The sequence below is a fragment of the Podarcis melisellensis genome, assembly GCF_964234715.1.
Source record: "Podarcis melisellensis genome assembly, chromosome: 6".
Classification (NCBI taxonomy): domain Eukaryota; kingdom Metazoa; phylum Chordata; class Lepidosauria; order Squamata; family Lacertidae; genus Podarcis; species Podarcis melisellensis.
Window position 1 is genome coordinate 2,517,763 of NC_138538.1, and position 20,452 is coordinate 2,538,214.

At 48.6% G+C, this 20,452-nt stretch overlaps 1 protein-coding gene across 2 annotated transcripts in view; it reads right to left on the bottom strand.

Moving 5' to 3' along the window:
* Positions 1 to 18,219, bottom strand: part of DNMT3B (DNA methyltransferase 3 beta) — a 51,135-nt gene extending 32,916 nt beyond the window's left edge. The window contains exon 1 of one of the 2 annotated variants that reach the window (XM_081916793.1): positions 17,861 to 18,219. The gene's annotated coding sequence lies outside the window, so the exon portion shown is untranslated. The remainder of the gene's footprint in view (positions 1 to 17,860) is intronic. The other variant, XM_081916792.1, reaches the window with a different exon arrangement.
* Positions 18,220 to 20,452: the final 2,233 nt, after the last annotated feature.

Here is a 20,452-nt window from a genome sequence, read left to right on the forward strand (position 1 = left end):
GCGCAATGGTGCATCCACACAGTTTATTTCTGCATTATACGTGGGCTTTTGAGCATCATAAAATCCACTTCCAAAAACAAGAGTGGAACAGAGCCATTTCAGCACTTATTTCCAGGCTACTTGCTTCTGGAAAAAAATCAGTTTGCAAGTTGAGAGTCCTACATTGCAAGGGGTTGAACTAGATGCCCCTCAGAAACCTTCCATTCTATGCTTCTGTGGACGCCTGGAGGGCCACAGCTTCCACACTCCTGTTATACAGTCTCTTGCTTCGTCACAAAAAGAAATCACCATCCCACCAGCCCAGGCACTGTGCATGTGCATGGCATGAGTTTGGTGTGGCTGCATCTAGCACAACTTGTGGCAGACTGGCTGGGGGCGTGGGGTGGGGTGGGGGGTGGAATTGGCCAACATCACCAGGGCTGCTCTCTAGACAAAGGTCTCGTGTTGGAAGAAAACTCTCCGAAAGCCAGCAATGCACTGTTTGGGAACAGGTGCTTGGCTCCAACCTGAGTCTGGGATGGGCCATGAAAAAACACTGTGATTGTATTTAATGAATGCCCTGTGAAGCACAGATGACAACAAGCAGAGACAAGGGGCCTTTTTGGAGTGGCAGTTTGTGATTTTAGCATTAAGCACATAGGAACTCTGCTGTTTTGTCCAGTCCTCTTTTATAGCCATCAGTTGGTGGTACTTGTGATAAGAATTTTAAGAATTCTGAAGAAGTGTGCATGCACACGAAAGCTCATACCAAGAACTAACTTAGTTGGTCTTTAAGGTGCTACTGGAAGGAATTTTTTTTGTTTTGACTATGGCAGACCAACACGGCTACCTATCTGTAACAAGAATTTTAAGGTCTTAGATGTACAATAAATGTTCATAAATGTACCAACCAAGCACGTACATAGATCAGCACAGGAAGACTGACCTGAAACCATTTTTGATTCCCAAACTGAGCAAATGTTTTCTCTGCAAGGTCAATGGAAAATGGAAACGCCTCCCCATTGCCTTTTCCTTCACAAATCCTGTCTTAAGGGTGCATTTAAGATATGAATAGGGTATGAGGCTGTGACCTGGCTCAGGAACTAAGTATTTAACATTACAAAAGACTGGCGAGGCTCCCCAGGGTATCCAATCAAGTAAGCATTAACAGGTAACCTGCCAGACAGGAGGTAAACAACAAAAGGAGATAAACAAGGCACTCAGATTTCTGCTGTAGACCGCCCTTTCTGTGATGTAGGTATGAGGTGTCTGGGGAGTGGTCTTGAGCTACACCCTTCTGTGATGTATGTATGATGTTTATGGGGGCGGTCTTGGACTCCAGGGCGGGCAATTTAAAATGTCTATACAAGGGCAGGCAAACCTTGGTTCGGGGTCCTCCTCCTTCTCCTGCATGCAAAGGGGACATCCTGTTGCAACAGATCAATAAAGATCAGGCTTACTAGCTGCTTTGCTTCTCAATATTCTCTGGCTGGCCTCTGTTATTTTTCTCCAACTGATGGAGAACCTGCAAAGGACTCTACAAGGGCTCTTGTGTCCCCCATCAGGGAATAAGGGCAGATTCCCGTTTATTACATCCTCACTGCCTCCTGTGGCAAGGAGTTCTGCAGTCTAACTAACTAACTAACTGCATGTATTAATCCTTTCAGCTCCTTTCCTCTCCCACCTCATCTGACAAAACTAAACTCTTGTGCACTTAAAAAAACAAACACCACAGGACCTATTGCAGCAGCTTTCAGGCCCATGGGACTCCAAATTCCAGCATGTCGGGGGTGTCTCATTCTGTCCTTACAGATGACAAAAAAAGGTGAAAGAACCAATCTCAAGAAACTGGTTGGGGGGGGGGAGTAATGCCGAACTCACTTCAGCCAGGACAGGCCTTCCTCGGGGGTATTTGTGTTTCCTTGTGGACAATTCAAAAACATCCATTTTGAAACACCCACGTCCTTGCATTTTTCAGGGCCCATCCTCAGGAGTTCTGCCTACAGTGTTTTCAAAGATGCTTTCACTTGTCCGCAAGGAAACATAAGTGTCCCTGCAGAAAGCCTGTTTTTGGCAGAAATGTGGTAGGAATTAATAAACAGTGCAATACTCTTTATTCAGCGCCTTGATACGGGTTTCCCCTTTTTGGTCTTCCTCATTGGATGTGTATATTGTCTCCCTGCTTAACTTATATGCAGAATTTATCATGCGAAAGGCTGGGCTGGATGAATCCCTAGCCGGAATTAAGACTGCCGGAAGAAATTTCAACAACCTCAGATATGCAGATGACACAACCTTGATGGCAGAAAGTGAGGAGGAATTAAAGAACCTTTTAATGAGGGTGAAAGAGGAGAGCGCAAAATATGGTCTGAAGCTCAACTTAAAAAACCCCAGAAGATCATGGCCACTGGTCCCATCGCCTCCTGGAAAATAGAAGGGGAAGAAATGGAGGCAGTGAGAGATTTGACCACTGCAGATGGTGACAACAGCCATGAAATTAAAAGACGCCTGCTTCTTGGGAGAAAAGCAATGACAAACCTAGACAGCATCTTAAAAAGCAGAGACATCACCTTGCCAACAAAGGTCCATATAGTTAAAGCTGTGGTTTTCCCAGTAGTGATGTATGGAAGTGAGAGCTGGACCATAAAGAAGGCTGATCGCCAAAGAATTGATGCTTTTGAATTATGGTGCTGGAGGAGACTCTTGAGAGTCCCATGGACTGCAAGAAGATCCAACCTCTCCATTCTGAAGGAAATCAGCCCTGGGTGCTCACTGGAAAGACAGATCGTGAAGCTGAGGCTCCAATACTTTGAAGAAGAGAAGACTCCCTGGAAAAGACCCTGATTTTGGGAAAGATGGAGGGCACAAGGAGAAGGGGACGACAGAGGACGGGATGGTTGGATAGTGTTCTCGAAGCTACCAGCATGAGGGAGGCAGTGGAAGACAGGAGGGCCTGGCGTGCTCTGGTCCATGAGGTCACGAAGAGTCGGACACGACTAAACGGCTAAACAACATTGGATGCCTCCCATTTCTGTGTGTTGTGTGCATCCTTGCAAATGCCAGAATTTCTCCACAAATGCCTGTTCGGCTCTGACCTTCATCTCTTGAGCTCTGCACTCTCTGCAACAAAGGGATGGCAGAAAGCAGGCAGTTGTGTCCTGGGTAGAGTAAACCTGCCAGCCAGCTGCTTACTGCAATCTCATTGATCCTGCACATCTGCTCCCAGACCCAGGACACAATGGGGGAGGAAGCTGCCTGGGCATGTGGGACCCCACCCTGCTACACACAGACCCGCCTGTAAATCAGGCAGGCGACCAGAAACCGTCTCAAAGGGGCTTTCCTCCAAAGAGAGATGCCTCGTCTGGAATGCAAGGACCAGGACCCAACTCTGTTTTCAGTTCCAGGGCTCAGCCAAATCATGTGTGAAGTGCTGGTTGAGGAAGAGACTATCCCTGACCATGTGCAAAGTGCTTTTCTCCCAAGGGAGAAAACACAAAGCCCTGGATTGTGTGTCCCATAAAAAATGTTAAAGAATTTTTTAAAATGCTCCCATGTTTAGAAAAGGAGCTGCCCTCTGTATCTCTGCATAATTTGCTGCTCAGATTTTATTCCTCCCGTCAGCCTCCCTTGCAGAGCAGATAATTCTGCTGCAATCTCTGCCTTTTGCTCCTGAGGCAAGCAGTGCCGTTGAAACACATGGATTCAGAGGAGGCTGCAGGCAGGGACTCTGTGGTTCAGTTCAGACCATGATGATTATTAATTTCATTTCTATACTGCTTTATCTGCTTAAGAACAACACCTCAAAGCGGTGTACAACCTACATTAAAATATCAAATAAAGCTATTCAGAATAAAACACTGCAGAAGAAAGTCAAAAATAAAGCATACGTTCAAAGCAACATAATTAACAGGAAACCGAAATATTATCTTAAAGATTCCAAAATGAAACAGTTGCCTTAGCCCATGGGTAGGCAAACTAAGGTCCAGGGGCCGGATGCGGCCCAATCGCCTTCTAAATCTGGCCCACGGACGGTCCAGGAATGTGCCCTTTTATTTAAAATGCTTCTCTGGGTTATTTGTGGGGCATAGGAATTCATTCATATATATTTTTAAAATACAGTCCGGCCCCCCACAAGGTCTGAGGGACAGTGGACCGGCCCCCTGCTGAAAAAGTTTGCTGACCCCTGCCTTAGCCCAATAGTTCAGGTGTAGATGCCAGACACAAGGCAGCAGGTAGAGCGGCGGTCTGGCTTGCCCAACACCCAAATTGCCCGATTCACACATGCACGCACATCCCTCGAGTTCTTCACTCATCAGCTGCTAGGCAAACATGTGGACTGACTCGCCTGGAAAACTCGCCTGGGGCGCTCCATTTGCGCAGGCACCCACCTGACGCTGCAGCCTCAAGGGAGCGATAACACCTGTGTGCACCAACCTTTTTGACTGGAAGGGGTGTGTAGCATTGTCCTCATTTTGTCTTTTCGTGGAAATCTATTGTATCCTACCCCACCCCATCCCCAAACCCTGGAACAGGTGCAGGCTCAGAGAGCAACTTGGCTGGCTCCATCAATGAATCACACGGGAAGAGGAACAAACAGATGTGGGGCGCTCTGGGGAGAAAGAATACAGACAGCTGCCTTCGGGATCCGGTCATCCCGAGATGGGATCTCAGTTCTCTTAACTATCTTTTTTTTAGTTAGGGTGGTGTGGGGAGAAACACATGGAGGGACTACAACTCAGCTCCTGGCTTGAATAGTCAGTGATTTTATCAAAGAGCGATGGATCATGAAAGCTAGCTGTTATGGAGCTCGCTTCCACAGGGGGCAGCGAGGGCCACCAACTTTAAAATAATAATAAATAATAATATTTTTTTTATTTATACCCCGCCCTTCCCGGTTCAAAAACCGGGCTCAGGGTGGCTAACAACAAATTTAAAACAATTGTAAAAGCAGCATAAAATACAGTATAAAAACATGAATAACAATAAAATTCAAAGTTCAGCAATCAATTTAGGGGAAATCCATCTAATAAGCATTAGATAATCCCCAGGGCTAGCTGGCTGAATTGGTCCTACTTGGGCGGCGGGGGGGGGGGGGGGATTAGCTGTGGGATCCCAAAGCGGGTAATCTTCATATAAGTGGAGGGGGAGGGAAGAGAAGGAAAATAAAAGATCAGGCTGGATTCAAATTAAAGACCAGGTGGAATAGCTCTGTCTTACAGGCCCGACAGAAGGAGGTTAAATCCTGCAGGGCCCTGGTCTCCTGGGACAGAGCATTCCACCAGGTCGGAGCCATCACTGAGAAGGCCCTGGCCCTGGTGGAAGATAGTCTGACTTCCTTAGGGCCCGGGACCTCTAAACATTGGTTGCTCATGGACCTTAAGGTCCTCTGTGGTGCAGACCAGGAGAGGCGGTCCCATAAATATGAGGACTGGACAAATTGGACAAAGAGAGCATTGGACAAATTCACGGAAGAGAGGCAGAGAGGTTTATCGATTTCTCCTCGCCAGGATATCTCTGCTCTGGTTCCACAATGGGAGGCAGCGATGCTAGTGAATCTCAGTTGCTGGAAACCACAGGAGGTGGAAAGTCTCTGTTGAGCTCATAATAATAATAATAAAATTTTATTTATATCCCGCCCTCCCCAGCCGAAGCTTGCTTATGGGCTTCCCATTGGGAGCATCTAGTCAACTAGTGTGAGAACAGGATGCTGGCCAAATGGACCACTGGCCTGATTCTGCAGTCTGGTCTTATAGTCTTACATTTTGGGGGAGGGAGCAGCTGCCCCCACCAGAAACCTGGGCTGCTGCCTCTTTCTTAACCCGCCTCCTTTCTTCAGAGTTAATCCCAGACTTTTGTCCTTGCAGAGCTGCCCCCTCTAGCTCCTTTCAAAGGGATGCAGAAATAATTGGTTGCCATTTAGCAGGTTCTGGCTGAATTTGTTTAATTGGGGCCCCAACGGAGGAACAAGGGAGGTGCAAGTCGAAGGGAGAAGGTCCAGGTGTTGGAGGAAGAGGGTTGCCCAAGCCTTGCCCACCCACCTCCCACCAGCCTCTTTGCATGGCAGGCATAAGTGCCGGGGACCAGCTCTTGAGACGGGGCTTCTGCAATGGCTGGGACACACAAAAACTTCCAACCAGTGTTAAGAAACAGATATGAAAACCAGGAGCTAAAGGGCACCTTAAACCTAGGTTATGAGCGCAACAACGTTATGTCTAGGCACACTTTTTTAATAACAAGAATACAAAGCTGGAAATGAATGAACTGCAGCTAAAATATTGGGTTCCTTTTTCACATGGTCTAGTCCTTTCCCTGCCCACCCCCCTAAAATTCTTAAGAGGCTCCAGTCTTCAGAGAGTAGTTGGAAGGGGGGGGCAGAAAAAGCCATTACTCAAGACAAGAGGCTGGGGAGGAGACCCAGATCATTTTTTGCCCATGCAGCAATTCTGCATTTGTTCGGTTGTGGAGCTTGCAGAGGCTAGGCTCAAGGTCTGTCTGTGGAAGAAAGGCCTCACCACAGAAAAGGGGCAGCGCCTCATATTCCTCTCCAAATATCTACCTTTTGGTAGAGCTGGAGAGCACTGCCCGCTCCTGGGATGTGGCGGCACATGGCTCATTGGGCTCAGACTAAAGAGAGTACCAACAGCTGGAACTGCAGGCCAGCAGGAAAATGGGTGCACTTCTAGAAGCAGTTTGGTATTTTAAATGCCTGTAACGTATTTAGACCATAAAGAAGGCTGATCGCCAAAGAATGGATGCTTTTGAATTCTGGTGCTGGAGGAGACTCTTGAGAGTCCCATGGACTGCAAGAAGATCAAACCTATCCATTCTGAAGGAAATCAGCCCTGAGTGCTCACTGGAAGGACAGATCCTGAAGCTGAGGCTCCAGTACTTTGGCCACCTCATGAGAAGAGAAGACTCCCTGGAAAAGACCCTGGTGTTGGGAAAGATGGAGGGCACAAGGAGAAGGGGACGACAGAGGACGAGATGGTTGGATAGTGTCTTCGAAGCTACAAACATGAGTCTGACCAAACTGCGGGAGGCAGTGGAAGACAGAAGTGCCTGGCGTGCTCTGGTCCAGGGGGTCACGAAGAGTCGGACACGACTAAATGACTAAACAACAACAACAAACGTATTTAGAAATGCCACTAGCATTCTCCATGTGGGTTATAAAAACATGTCAGTGGTTCCCTAAAACGAACCACTTTCTGCTACTGAATGGCTTCTTCTGCAAACCCACTTTCAGAATAATTGAAAATGTTGAAATGGTGGGGATTTTTGGTGAACAAACAAAATCTGGTTGAGCTGTTGCTTGAAAAATTGATAATGCATCTACATGTTTGTTTATTTTTAAAATTAAGTAACTTGATTTATTGGAAACTGGCATTCCAAGTAAAAAGTGGCCAGTTTCACGCATACTAACAGTGCTTATGGGAAAGACAAAGGATGTGGCTCTGTGGTTAGAACTCTTTCCTTGCAGGCAACAAGATCCCAGGTCCAATCCCTGGCTTCTCAAGGTGGATCTAGGAGAGATTCCCATATGATCCCCCAGGTTAAAGTGCAGCTAATCTGCACAGAACAGGAACAGGCAAGGCTTGCGGGATCTACTTTGATTTTTACTAGGATCCACCAACCAGAGCCTGTTGCAAAAGGCATACATTTAGAATTAAAGAAAATTCTAAAATCCAGGAATTTACTTTGAGCACCAGATCTGAATGGAGTTCACAGTGCTCCCACCCAAAAATATATTCCTAATATGTCCCCCCACCCCCGACAACAGCCAGCAGAAGAAAACGATCTGTCAAGGGGGCAGAAATCAGCACAATCCCAGCTTTGGCCTTAATGTCTGAATTAATTTGGTGGCTTGCACTTCATCCCCAAACATCACACACACAATATCCATCACCATCAGCAGTTGAACCCAAGCCAACCTCTCCTCCCTTGCCATGGATTATAGGCAGAGACCTTCTCTGGTAACAAGGCCAGGCACTTTAAATTAAAAACAACCCTCAGCAGCTACAGTCTCATTAAATTGTGCAAATCAGCAACAATTATGCACCTCTTAATTTGCATGCTTTGTTCTGGAACCAAATTAACTAGGCTTTGCAACAGAATTTAGACTCTTTTGACAAGGAGGTGGGGAGGAGGGCAAGCGAGAGTCGGTAGAGGAAAACAGTCAGGCCAGAGACTGTGCACAAAGGAGCAACATGGAGGTTGTGGAGGGGAAAAGGGGAGAGAAACTCAGGAATGCAAGTCCTGCTCAGCTGGCCATGACTGCAAAGGAGGTCCTCCTTGATTAGGGGTCAGCAAGGTTTACCGGCCATGGGCAAGATAACTCCCACAGAGATTGTCCATGGGCCGGACTGGTGCAGCGTGATGCCAGAAATCGCTTCTGCGCATGCCCAGGCACCAAAAATCACATCTGTGCATGTCTGCGGTGCCGGAAATTGCTTCTGTGCATGCCCAGACGCCAAAAATCCCACATGCGCATGTCTGCGGTGCCGGAAATTGCTTCTGTGCATGCCCAGACGCCAAAAATCCCACATGCGCACGTCCACGGTGCCAGAAATCGCTTCTGCGCATGCCCAGACACCAAAAATCGCATCTGCGCATGTCTGCAGTGGCAGAAATCGCTTCTGCGCATGCCCAGACGCCAAAAATCGCATCTGCGCATGTCTGTGGTGGCGGAAATCGCTTATGCGCATGCCCAGACGCCAAAAATAATGCCTACACAGAAGCATTTTTCAACGTCTGGACATGCGCAGACACAATTTCCGGTATCTGCGCATGTGCAGACGCAATTTCCGGTATCTGCGCATGTGCAGACGCAATTTCCGGTATCTGCGCATGTGCAGACACAATTTCCTGCACCGCTCGGAGAGTCCCCGTGCTGCGCTGCGCTGGGGGACTCACCAAGTGGGCGGCTTGGTTTGGGAGCGGCTCGTGGGCCAGTAAAACAGTTTTCGTAGGCCGCATCTGGCCCCATTGGCCGCACATTGCCGACCCATCCTTGATGCTGAGAGCATTTATGTAGGCAGGCCACAAGTCTTTGCCCTCATTTCAGAGGATCTCCACTCTGCAACTGCTGCTCCTCCTAGAATGCGTCTGCTTATTTGTTTATAAAAGCATTTCTCTACCGCCAGCTCGTTTATTGCTACTGCCATAAAACATAAAACGACTGGTTTAAACAGCTGTATAAGCCCAGTGGCGTATAAAGATCTTTCAAGAAAGCTTTGGAAGGCAAAGGTGAAGAGGACTCTGCCAAATCTCTGCCAGGAGAGTGTCGCTGGTTGCCCACAAGGGCATTTGGTCAGCCACTGTGAGAACAGGATGCAGACATGAAACACCTGACTCAGGTATCTCAGAGCTGGGCATCCTGAACCCACGTTGGTTGGTATTCAAATATACCCTTTTGAAGAAACCAGAGGCCTTTCTTCTGGGCATAGTTGACCAATCGGTGTTAAAGAAGGATAGAACTTTCTTTATGTATGCCACAACAGCAGCAAGAATACTTATCGCAAAATATTGGAAGACACAAGATCTACCCACTTTGGAAGAATGGCAGATGAAGGTGATGGACTACATGGAATTGGCGGAAATGACCGGCAGGATCCGAGATCAGGGAGAAGAGTCAGTGGAAGAAGATTGGAAGAAATTTAAAGACTATTTACAGAGATATTGCAAAATTAATGAATTTTAAAATAATGTTGGATTGGAACTAAGTGGTTTCTGGCTGTAATGGGTTAAAGGAATACGAAAAAATGGGTTTATATAAGTAAAAATTCAAGATTGTAATAATTTAAGAATAAGATTTGGGTAGCATAAAGAGGGAAAGAAATTGTTGAATTAATAATTCGACTTGGAATACAAAAAAAGGGAGGTATGAGGAGGTCCGAGAAACAAGTAAATGAAAAATAATGTGATGGAAAGATTGATTGTTTTTAACAATTTTTTATTTTGTATTTTTTCTTTTTCCCCTTTTTTATTTTTTGTAATGTAAAAACCTTAATAAAAATTGTTTTTTTAAAAAAAAAAGTTGGTTGGGGCTTTGTAGATTAACACAGGTGCCTTAAGATGAAGAGAGGATCCTGCTGGATAAGGCAATGGCTCATCTTGTCCATCATCTTGTTCTCAGTGGCCAACCAGATGGGCCTTTGGGCCTGATCCACACACGGTTCTTATGTTATCATTCTGTTTCCACAGGGATCAATGAGATGCTGAAATGATGCTCATTGCAACAGAGGAGCAGAAGTCCATTTGTGGAATGCTCTCCCCAGGGACGTTTGCCTAGCACCATTCCTTATATATTTTTAGGTGCCAGGCAAAAATGTTCCTCTTTAGCCAGGCCTTTGGCTGATTAATATTCAACAGCCTTCTAATATGTGCCTGTGGGAAGGAGGGTATTATTGTTTTGCCAGTTTTGTTTTAGTTATTTCCTCGTGTTTTTATCTTGTATTTTATTCTATGTATCGCCCTGAGATCTTATGATGAAGGTCCAAAATGTACAACTTATTATCTAAACAGGAAATGGAAGATGAACTGGTAAAATCAGCGATGATTCACTGGGCAAGAGATATAGGTCATAATGTAAGAGTTGTCTGCATGGGAGAAATTATGGAAAATGGATTTGAAATTTACAGCATGTTACACACTAAGGTAGAATTACATGGAAATGATTTATAGGTGGTATAAGTAAATTAGCAAAAATCTACAAATCCAAAGCAGATATCTGTCGGAAATGTAAATAAAAAGAAGGTACCTTTCATCATATGTGGTGGACATGCAAAAAGGTTAAGACTCACTGGGAGATGATATATAATGAACTGGAAAAAAATGTTTTAAAAATCATTTGTTAAATGCCCAGAATCCTTTCTTCTAGGTATAACAGATGAAAGTGTATTGAAAGATCAGAAATCCCTCTTTATTTATGCAACTACAGCAGCTCAAATGGAATATTCCCAGAGGTAGAAAGAGGGTAGAATATCAACAAAGGAAGAATGGCAGATGAAACTGATAGAATATATAGAAATGGGAAGATTGACAACTAGAATAAGAGATCAAGATGGGAAGCTATTTAAAGAAGATTGAAAATGCTTTGTAGATTATTTGGAAAATTAAAGGTAAAGGGACCCCTGACCATTAGGTCCAGTCGCGGACGACTCTGGGGTTGCAGCGCTCATCTCGCTTTATCGGCCGAGGGAGCCAGTGTACAGCTTCCGGGTCATGTGGCCAGCAGGACTAAGCCGCTTCTGGCGAACCAGAGCAGCGCATGAAAACGCCGTTTACCTTCCCGCCGGAGCGGTACCTATTTATCTACTTGAACTTTGACATGCTTTCAAACTGCTAGTGGGCAGCAGCAGAGACTGAGCAACGGGAGCTTACCCCGTCGTGGGGATTCGAACCACTGACCTTCTGATCAGCAAGCCCAGGCTCTGTGGTTTAGACCACAGCGCCACCTGCGTCCCTTTTGGAAAATTACTGTAAGCATATTAAAAAGTTAACCGTGACAGAGTAAATTCAGCAGTAATAACTGGGGAGATATAGAAAACGAGATAATGAAAAGATAGGGATTAATTAGAATATGTAGTAGAAAAGAAAATAATGAAGTGAACCATGGAAAGGACAGGGGAAAGTTGAAATTAAATGTGTATTTGTATCATTATTCATTGTCCTTATTGTAAAATGAAAATGACAGATGACTATTAAAAAAGAGATCTTATGATGAAGGAAGAAGAAGAAGAAGAAGAAGAAGAAGAAGAAGAAGAAGAAGAAGAAGAAGAAGAAGAAGAAGAAGAAGAATTGTATCCCACTCTTAGATCAAACGATGGCTTGAAACTTAGCCATCTCCATGGAAAAGCATTGTGCTTTGAGGTGTCTTCCGGGGACTTGGAACATTCCAACTGTGGCAATGCAGTACAGTTCATTCAAGAATTTGGGTCATGGCAGTGGCCAAACAACCTGTGGAACTCACTGCTGGAAGAAGCAGCAATGGTGTCAAACTCCAATATCAGCATCCTCAAAATATAGTTGCAAAAGGTTTGGAATAATTCATGAAAGATCTTGGGTGAATTTGGTGGATATCAGCTACCTTATTTGTGTCCACCTTGGTGCAGCCCCCAGGGAAGCCAAGCTTCTCTCCCCCCCCCCATCAGTGGAAAGAGTTATACTGTTCATATTAAGTGAACTGGGGATAACTCGGAGTGGAATTATGTATGGAAGGACATTAAGCACTATTACAAAATCCCTGGGGGAAAAATTCCTGAGCTTAGGATCTTTTCCATCAATCTCTGGGTGACAGATTTTGGGATTCTACTAGATCCAGAAACCTGATTCTTCTTATGCATTTATACACAGATTTCTCAGGTTCCCTAGTCACAGCTAAGGATGAGCATATATTACAAAGTGCTTTTCTGCAAGATCCATCTGATGGTGGGAAATAAATTTATGGGCAGTGTCTAATTTGTTTTTACAAGGAAATGGTTGACAACAAGCATTCTTGTCGCAGGTCCTTAACCATCACAACAATAACTTGGCTGTGAGCTCTCCTGCAGTCGGCCACTTTAATTGCATCCCAGGTTTGTTTGTTCCACTGTATAATTTTGTCTAATTGGTTTTATGGCTGTGGTTCTTAGCTCCCTTCAGGATTTGGAGGGACAGCGTTCATATTTCAAACAATGTGTGCTATCTGGAGTGTTCAAAGCATAGCACATGCATTATCCGTAATCAATTATCATCAAAACAGCCCTGCAGTATTTTTTGCATCTTCAGATTGCAGTGGGAGTGGCTGGGACATGATATAATGCACGACCCATCCTAATCCAAGCGGAGACCCTTAGCCATGATAATTTGGCACTACTGACACCCAGCTTGGCTGAGACTCCCACCGTAGTGATGAAGGAACTCCCCACATGCTCAGAAGCACTGTTGTTTGAATCACTGCCAGAGACTTGGAGCTTGAACCAAGGTCTGGGCCCAAGCTCTACATTACATGACCATTCCCACAGTGCACAAATGCAAAGTGAAAATTACCCCTTGCGTCTAAACTCCCCGCTTCAATGTTGCCTAGCCCTCTAGCCCCCAATGTTGCCTCTTCTAGACCTCTCCCCCTATCTCTGTCGCTCTCTCTTTTTCTGACACGCAACTTCCCAGAGCATCACCTCTCGCCATTCTAACAGAGGATGTGGCTCCATTCCTATCCACCTTCCCTCCTTCACCCTCTTTCTTTAATTACATCATTACCGGAAGGCCTCGAGCGCCAGGAAACTTCTGTTTTATAACTGAGCGTTTAGAGAACTCCCGTCGTCTCCTCTTCCTTCCCCTGACTCAGGAATGGTTCACTGCCTCTAACCACCAGCTAATATCTGCTCAAGACACACATTCTGCTCCCAAGGAATGGGAGATGCTATCTAAGTCAAGCAGCTTAGACTCAGGTTGGCCTAACCAGTCCTTTTATCAAATGCACGCGTGGCACTGTGGTCTAAACCGCAGAGCCTAGGGCTTGACAATCAGAAAGTTGGCGGTTTGAATCCCTGCCATGGGGTGAGCTCCCGTTGCTCGGTCCCTGCTCCTGCCAACCTAGCAGTTCGAAAGCACCTCAAGAGTGTAAGTACAGTGGAACCTCGGGTTAAGAACTTAATTCGTTCTGGAGATCCATTCTTAACCTGAAACTGTTCTTAACCTGAGGTACTATTTCTGGGTTAAAGTAAAGGTAAAGGGACCCCTGACCATTAGGTCCAGTTGTGGCCGGCTCTGGGGTTACGCCGCTCATCTCGCTTTATTGGCCAAGGGAGCCAGCGTACAGCTTCTGGATCATGTGGCCAGCATGACTAAGCCGCTTCTGGCGAACCAGAGCAGCGCACAGAAGTGCCATTTACCGTCCCGCCGGAGCGGTACCTATTTATCTACTTGTGCTGGTGTGCTTTCGAACTGCTGGGTGGGCAGGAGCAGGGACTGAGCAACGGGAGCTCACCCCGTCATGGGGATTTGAACCGCCGACCTTCTGATTGGAAAGTCCTAGGCTCTGTGGTTTAACCCACAGCGCCACCTGCGAGGGGTCTATAGCCCGAAGCATCTGTAACCTGAGGTACCACTGTAGATAAATAGGTACCACTCCGGCGGGAAGGTAAATGGCGTTTCCGTGTGCTGATCTGGTTTGGAAATTTTTTTAAAAAAAAAAAAGTCCAGCAACCTTTTCTCACAGTGGCAAACCATGCCTGGGGGAAGCCCACAGGCAGGATTCGAACACAGGAGCGGCCCTCTCCCCTGCAGTGGCTTCCAGCAACTGGTATTCAGAAACATTGCTACTTCTGGCTGTTGATGCACAGAAAACATACACAGAACAACCACCCAGAGCCAGCTTTTCAGGTAAAATGAGTGTTGAAAGCTTGCAGGCCCATTTGAAGGGCTATCTAGCCTCAAGACCAATTCCCTCAGGCCCTTTGTAAGGAGAGGGCCATTGTCTTGGGCCTCCCGCATGGACAAGGCCACATCGGCCTGGACAAACAGTGCAACCTGGCTGAGAAGATAAGGAAGGGGAAGTCTCAAATGCACACATGGCACCCAGACTTCTCTGAGTGTTAGAAAGGTGCTGGTGGGCTTAAAACCCAATTCAGACGTACGTTTCCAGGGGGGGATTGCAACCCTGGAGTCACAACATGGTGCATGCATTGCACATCTCTTTGTCCAAAGCGACACTCCCGGCGCCAACACACTCCTTTTCCATATTTTGCAGTTGTGGAGTTTAAAACACCACAACCCAGCGAGGAATTGCTGCGGCACAAGCAGGCTGCTTCGCAACATCAAAAGTGGCATGTGTGAATGCACCGCTGGCAGGCAAGGCCTTCATGCTTTCTCACATCACGTCAGGCGCCACCATTTCCCAGGCGCGGCTGTCAACCCCCCAGCATATAGAGAAGAGAAACACCCAGGGACATTCACACCAGCCTTAAGAACCTGGCCTGCAAACGTAAGCCCCAGTCGCAGGGGCAAGCTCTCTTAAGCAAGATGGTAGCCGCTTGGACCAGTCGCCGCAGCCTTGCCATGTTTGAGTCAGGCTTCCCCCGCCCCCCCGCCCCCGTTATTCCGCAACCGATTGTCCTCTGTTCACAGAACAGCAGCAATGGAAAAGTCTCAGATGGATGGAGAGTTGTGCAAATAATGCCCAAAAGATAGGCAAAATATGTGGGTTGTAATATCCAGATAAGTCAGTGGTTCCCAAGGCAGCCAGTCGTAAGATGGGGGCTGTGGGATTATCTGCGGGGGGGGGGGTTGCTAAAAGGCAAGAGGCAGGCACTGAAGGGGGGGGTAAGTGCTGGAGGTGTCAATCACTCTCAGACTTTTAAAAGCTGGTATCTCTGGATCAAGGTGATCAGTTTTGTTTAATTAAATTAAACAGACTAGTTCTAATTGGAGTTGGAATAAATGTGCAATTAATGGTTTTGAATTTTATTGGGTTGCTGTATTTCTTAAGGGGTGGTGCAAATCACTATTTTGAATAATGATTTAGGGGGCAGGAGTCCCTGAGGATGAGCTTCTGCAACTAAGGGGGCGGTGGCCTGAGAAGGCTTGGGAGCCACTGAGCTAATTAGAGTAGACCCAGCAGGTGGTATCTAGTCAAATAGTTCCACTAGCACAAACAAGCCACCTTAAAAAATTCTCCAAAGAGTTGCGGGGAAACCCATATTTAGGGTCATGGGGCTAAAGAAGTGACTAAAAGGTTCCCTAGCAGAATTGTTTAGCTGGATGCCATCCATTGAAATCAATGGGCTTGAGTCGCTCACAACCATTAGTGTCAGTAGGTCTACTCTGAGTAAGGCTAGCATTGTACAGCAGTTTTACCAATATGTGGGTGTAAGACGTAGCCACCCCACTTCTGTGAATAAAAATGTGGTCAAAGGTTTCAAGAGTTAACAAATCCACGTTTCGGTATATTGTTGAGAATATCAGCCAAAGAGTGATTATATTCTAACTCTCATCAATGTGTCCATTGCAGAAAAGTTAGTAAAGAACCAATGCAAGTATGATCTTCTGAGTCACACACACACACACACACACACACACACACACACACACACCTTCATTCTGAAATCTTCAGACACTTTCTGCACAGGAAATTTCCATAGGCCTCAGTCAGATTCATCAGTAAATGGATGATTTAAAGAACTCTCAATGAATCAGCCATTCTCAAAGGCGTGCATTCCACCTAGGTGTCTTCAAGGGGAGATGGGCCACATCGCAGCCATCTCAAATTGCAAACATGGCTTGTGCACGTGGGCCTCTAACCATTCTGTGAACTTTCCTCTAGCAGAAGATTGCCAGTGGCATGGCTTAAAAGTCGTCTTCGCCAAGCTAGCGCCCTCCAGCTGAACCACAAATCCCATCAGCCCCACAGCCAACATGGTCACTTTATAGCGTTATATCTTGCTAACTCATTTTGAGACTCTTTTTTTCCTGTGTGACGGAACCTGACAAATATTAATAAATATAAAATGTACATAAATAGGTAAACAACATCTGGGGGGGTGCGAGGCTGGGGAAGGCTGGCATAAAATGTAAAAGCTGGGCACTCGGTCAACGTGCGATCCCATCATTTCACATGCTATATGAACACACACAAACACCCTTTTACCTATAACAAAGAGGCATATTATGTCACCTTAAAGATGTGCATCCGCTTTTGCCAACCTGGTGACACCAGATGTTATGGACTACAAACATCTGGAGGGCACCAGGTTGGGGAAGGCTGATGTACTGATTTGTTGCATGTGACAGAAGGGCCCTTTTATCGGCTTCTGCCACAATGAGTCAGTTCCTCTTCAAACTTCCACTGGGTATCAAACATGTTTAAATTCTGGAAAGGGTAAAAAGTCAAATAAATGGTTTCTGGAGAGCTCACTTGGTCCTCAACTGGGGCAGAACATCAACCCAGCCCTACTTGGGTTAACTTTGGGGTGCTTCTCAATGGAGAGGAGAAGAAAAGATATGGGGCGGGGGGGGGCTGCTTTTTGCAAAGCTCTTTGATGTTGTTTTGAACCAGCCACTTCCCACCTGGAAGCCCCGCAGGGGAATCCGCTTCGGGGGACAAAGGAAAGGGGCGGGAGGCTGAGCAGCCCAGCCCAGAGGGCAAAAACGCCAGGCCCGGGGGGGGGTCCCACGGTTCCCCCATTGAGTTGAGAAGGGGGTCAGTGTAGGCAATGCGTGGCCCACCCCAAAAGGACAGAAAGAGGGTCCTGCAGCGCGATCCTACAAAAAACGCATAAGTTCCACGGGACTAAGTTTGGAAAGGGGTGCAGCCTCGACGTCACGGCCGGGCTTTGGGCTACTCAAACCTCCGTCCCCCTTCGGCAAAAGGAGAAAAGCGGGGACCCACCTCGCTGGGCTGTTGTGAGAATGGGCTGTACCCCTGCGAGGGGGTGGCATTCCCCCCACCCGACGAGGCTACCGCCCTGCGCGCTTTTACTCTGGAGGGAGCTCCGGCGTGGAACGGCGCGCACCGCCGGGCTGCGCATCCCACCTTCCCGGGGGCGCGCGCTTCTTCCTCGTCCCGGAGGCTGCGCCGCCGTCGAGGCAGCCGAGCGTTGGCTGGGGAACTCCACGGGGACCGAGGAAGCGGGGAGGGGGCGACCCACCGCGCTCCGGCGCCTCGCCAAAACCTCACCAACCCCCGGGCGAGCTCCCAAACTGAATCGCGGTGGTCGGTGGTGCGCCTCCCAGTGCCCGGCTTCCTCTTCCCTCCCCACGAGGACAAAGCCCCCGGGAGCTCTTCTCCGAGTCCCAGGGCCCCGATCCCGGGGTGCGCGATCCCCGGGACCCCCCCCCCGCTCGGGCTCCCCACCAGCCCGCCCGCCTGCCCGCCAGCGCGGCGCCCGCGCCCGAGGGCGCTCACCTCTGCGCCCGCCTCCTCTTCCTTTCCGTCGGGGTCTCCGCGGTTCCTGCTGCCGCCGAGGTTGCTGTGCCCGCCCGCTGCCAGGCGTGCCTTTTCCCCCTTTTTTTCCCGGGTCTCGAATCGGAAACTGACAAGCCCCAGACGACGTTTACATGGGCGGGTTAACCCTCCCCGCGCTGCGCTCCTGGGCTCGCTGGCTCCCTTGCTGTCCCGTCGGGCGCCCCTCCTCCTTTCTGGGCAGTGGGGGGGGGGTATCAGGGGGAGGGGATCGGCGCCGAGCACGCCCCCTCCCCCCCTCCCAACCCCCAGCCCAAAATCTCCCTAATCCTCTCCGGGCCAGTTGAAAGCGCAGGAGGCGGGTCTCCAGGTGAATGATTTTGCCAGGCCTGGGGGGGAGGGAGGAGGCGGCACCGGGCGCCTTCCCCACCCCCAGGCCAGATTCTCCTCCCAGAGGCCCCCCCATCCCCCACCGCATGCTTCTCTCCGGATCCCTCGGCCTCCGGCAGGGCCCGGGTGGCCAAAAGCAAAAGTTTCCAGGGGGTGGGATGGGGGAGGGAGGCGGAGAAAATAGGTGAGGCTGGCGACGCCAAGGAAGGAGGGGAGCGAGGTGGCCTGGCCTGGCCTGAGCAGGGGGGGGTTGGGAAGGAGGGGGGGCCTCGCCGAGTAAGTAACCCAGAGTCTGCACACAGCAGAACCAGGAAATGGACGGGGGTGCTGCTTCCTGGGGTGAATATTTTCCTGGCCAGGATGGCTCTCTGGTAACCCCATTGCCTTGCAAAGTAGAAGGCACGTCTCCCCGCTGCTTCAGTCTCCCCAGCGCGTTTCAGTGATCCCAGAACATCTTCCCAAATGCAGGAGCGTTCTGGTTTTCAATGCACAGCGACATTACCCCCGTTTTTATTGGTTTCTAGGAAGCATGCGCCACTCTTGAGTGCACCCAGCCCCAAGGTCCCTGCCCCTAGGAGCTGACAATCTGACATTTGGTATCTTAAGAAGTGTGCATGCACACAAAAGCTCATACCAATGACAAACTTAGTTGGTCCCTAAGGTGCTGCTGGAAGGAATTTTTAAATTTTGTTTCGACCACAGCAGACCAACACGGCTACCTACCTGTAATCTGACATTCGACAGGGGAGCTACACAGGGGTCCCAAAACGAGGCCAGACCAAGCGGTGCCAGAGGGAATATGAACACCCAGCACATAGTTAACCTATGGAACTTCCTCCCACAGGAGGCAGTTATGGCCACCAACCTGGGTGGCTTTAATTCAGGAGCAAATTCATGGAGGAAAAGACGCCTATTGATGGCTACTAGTTAGGGTGGTTCTGCTCTGCCTCCACAGCAGTGCCTCTGAATCCCAGTTGCGGGAAACTCCAGGAGTGTGGGGGGCTCTCGCACTCAGGTCCTGCTTGCTGGTTTCCCCGCATGCAACAATGAGAGCAGGATGCTGGACTCCCCTTTGGCCTAATCCACAGGCTCTTCCTACGTTCTTGACAGGGAGGAGGCAAGTTCCAGACTTTTAAAAGGCCCCTGTTGAACCCGTGGCCTGGAGGAAGGAGGGCAAGGGTGATGGACAAGACGGGCTCCATTGCAAGCAACCCAAGAGGCAAAATCCAGGGCACCTCAGCATCTCCTTGCAACATGGCAAGGGGCTACCTCTCATGGCACAGGATGCATTTTGCAACTACCTTTCCCCAACCCGGAAGCAAATATTCTCCAAAACATCTGGATGGCATGGCGTTGTGGAAGGCGGCAGATGTTCTGTGTTCCTTCTCAAATCCTGCTTGGCAGAAAGTATGCCTTGAGAGCGTGAGAAGAGCCTGGGTGCTGGATCAGACCAAAGGCCCCTTGAGTCCACCATCCTATTGTCCCCAGATGCCCACGAGAAGCCCAGGGCCAAATTGCCAGAGCACTGCCCTGGCCCACTTGCGATCGCAGAAACTAGTACAGTGATACCTCTGGTTGCGAACGGGATCCGTTCCAGAGGCCCGTTTGCAACATGAAAAGAATGCAACCTGCATGTGCGCACACGCGAGTTGCGATTTGCTGCTTCTGCGCATGCACGTGACGTCATTTTGCGCATCTGCGCATGCGTGAGCGGCGAAACCCGGAAGTAACCCTTTCCAGTACTTCCAGGTTGCCGAAGGACGTATCCTGAAAGAATGTAACATGAAGCGGACGTAACATGAGGTATGACTGTATACAGAGGCATGTTGCCTCTGGTCTTGGAGGTAGCGCATAGCCATTGTGACTAGGAGCCACTGCAAACCTTATCCTCGTCCATTAACGCAGTGGTTTTCAACCAGTGTGCCATGAAGGATGGTCAAGGGTGCTGCGGACAACACTGGCCTCTGTCCCTCTTTCTTTCCTTCCTTCCCTCCTTTCTCGGATGCCCTCTCATGTCTCTGCCTCCCAAAGGCTTGCACAGCTGTTCATTGCACCAGCCCAGGCTACAAGCTCTGCAGGTGAATCTGCCTCTGGGGCTGGCCAAGGCGTGCTTCCTAGGCCCCTGTGGGGCAGTGTGAGGATGCACCTTTCTTTGGGGCAGGGGGCAGCAGCAGCAGCTGCCCAGAGGCCTCCCAAGGAGAGGGG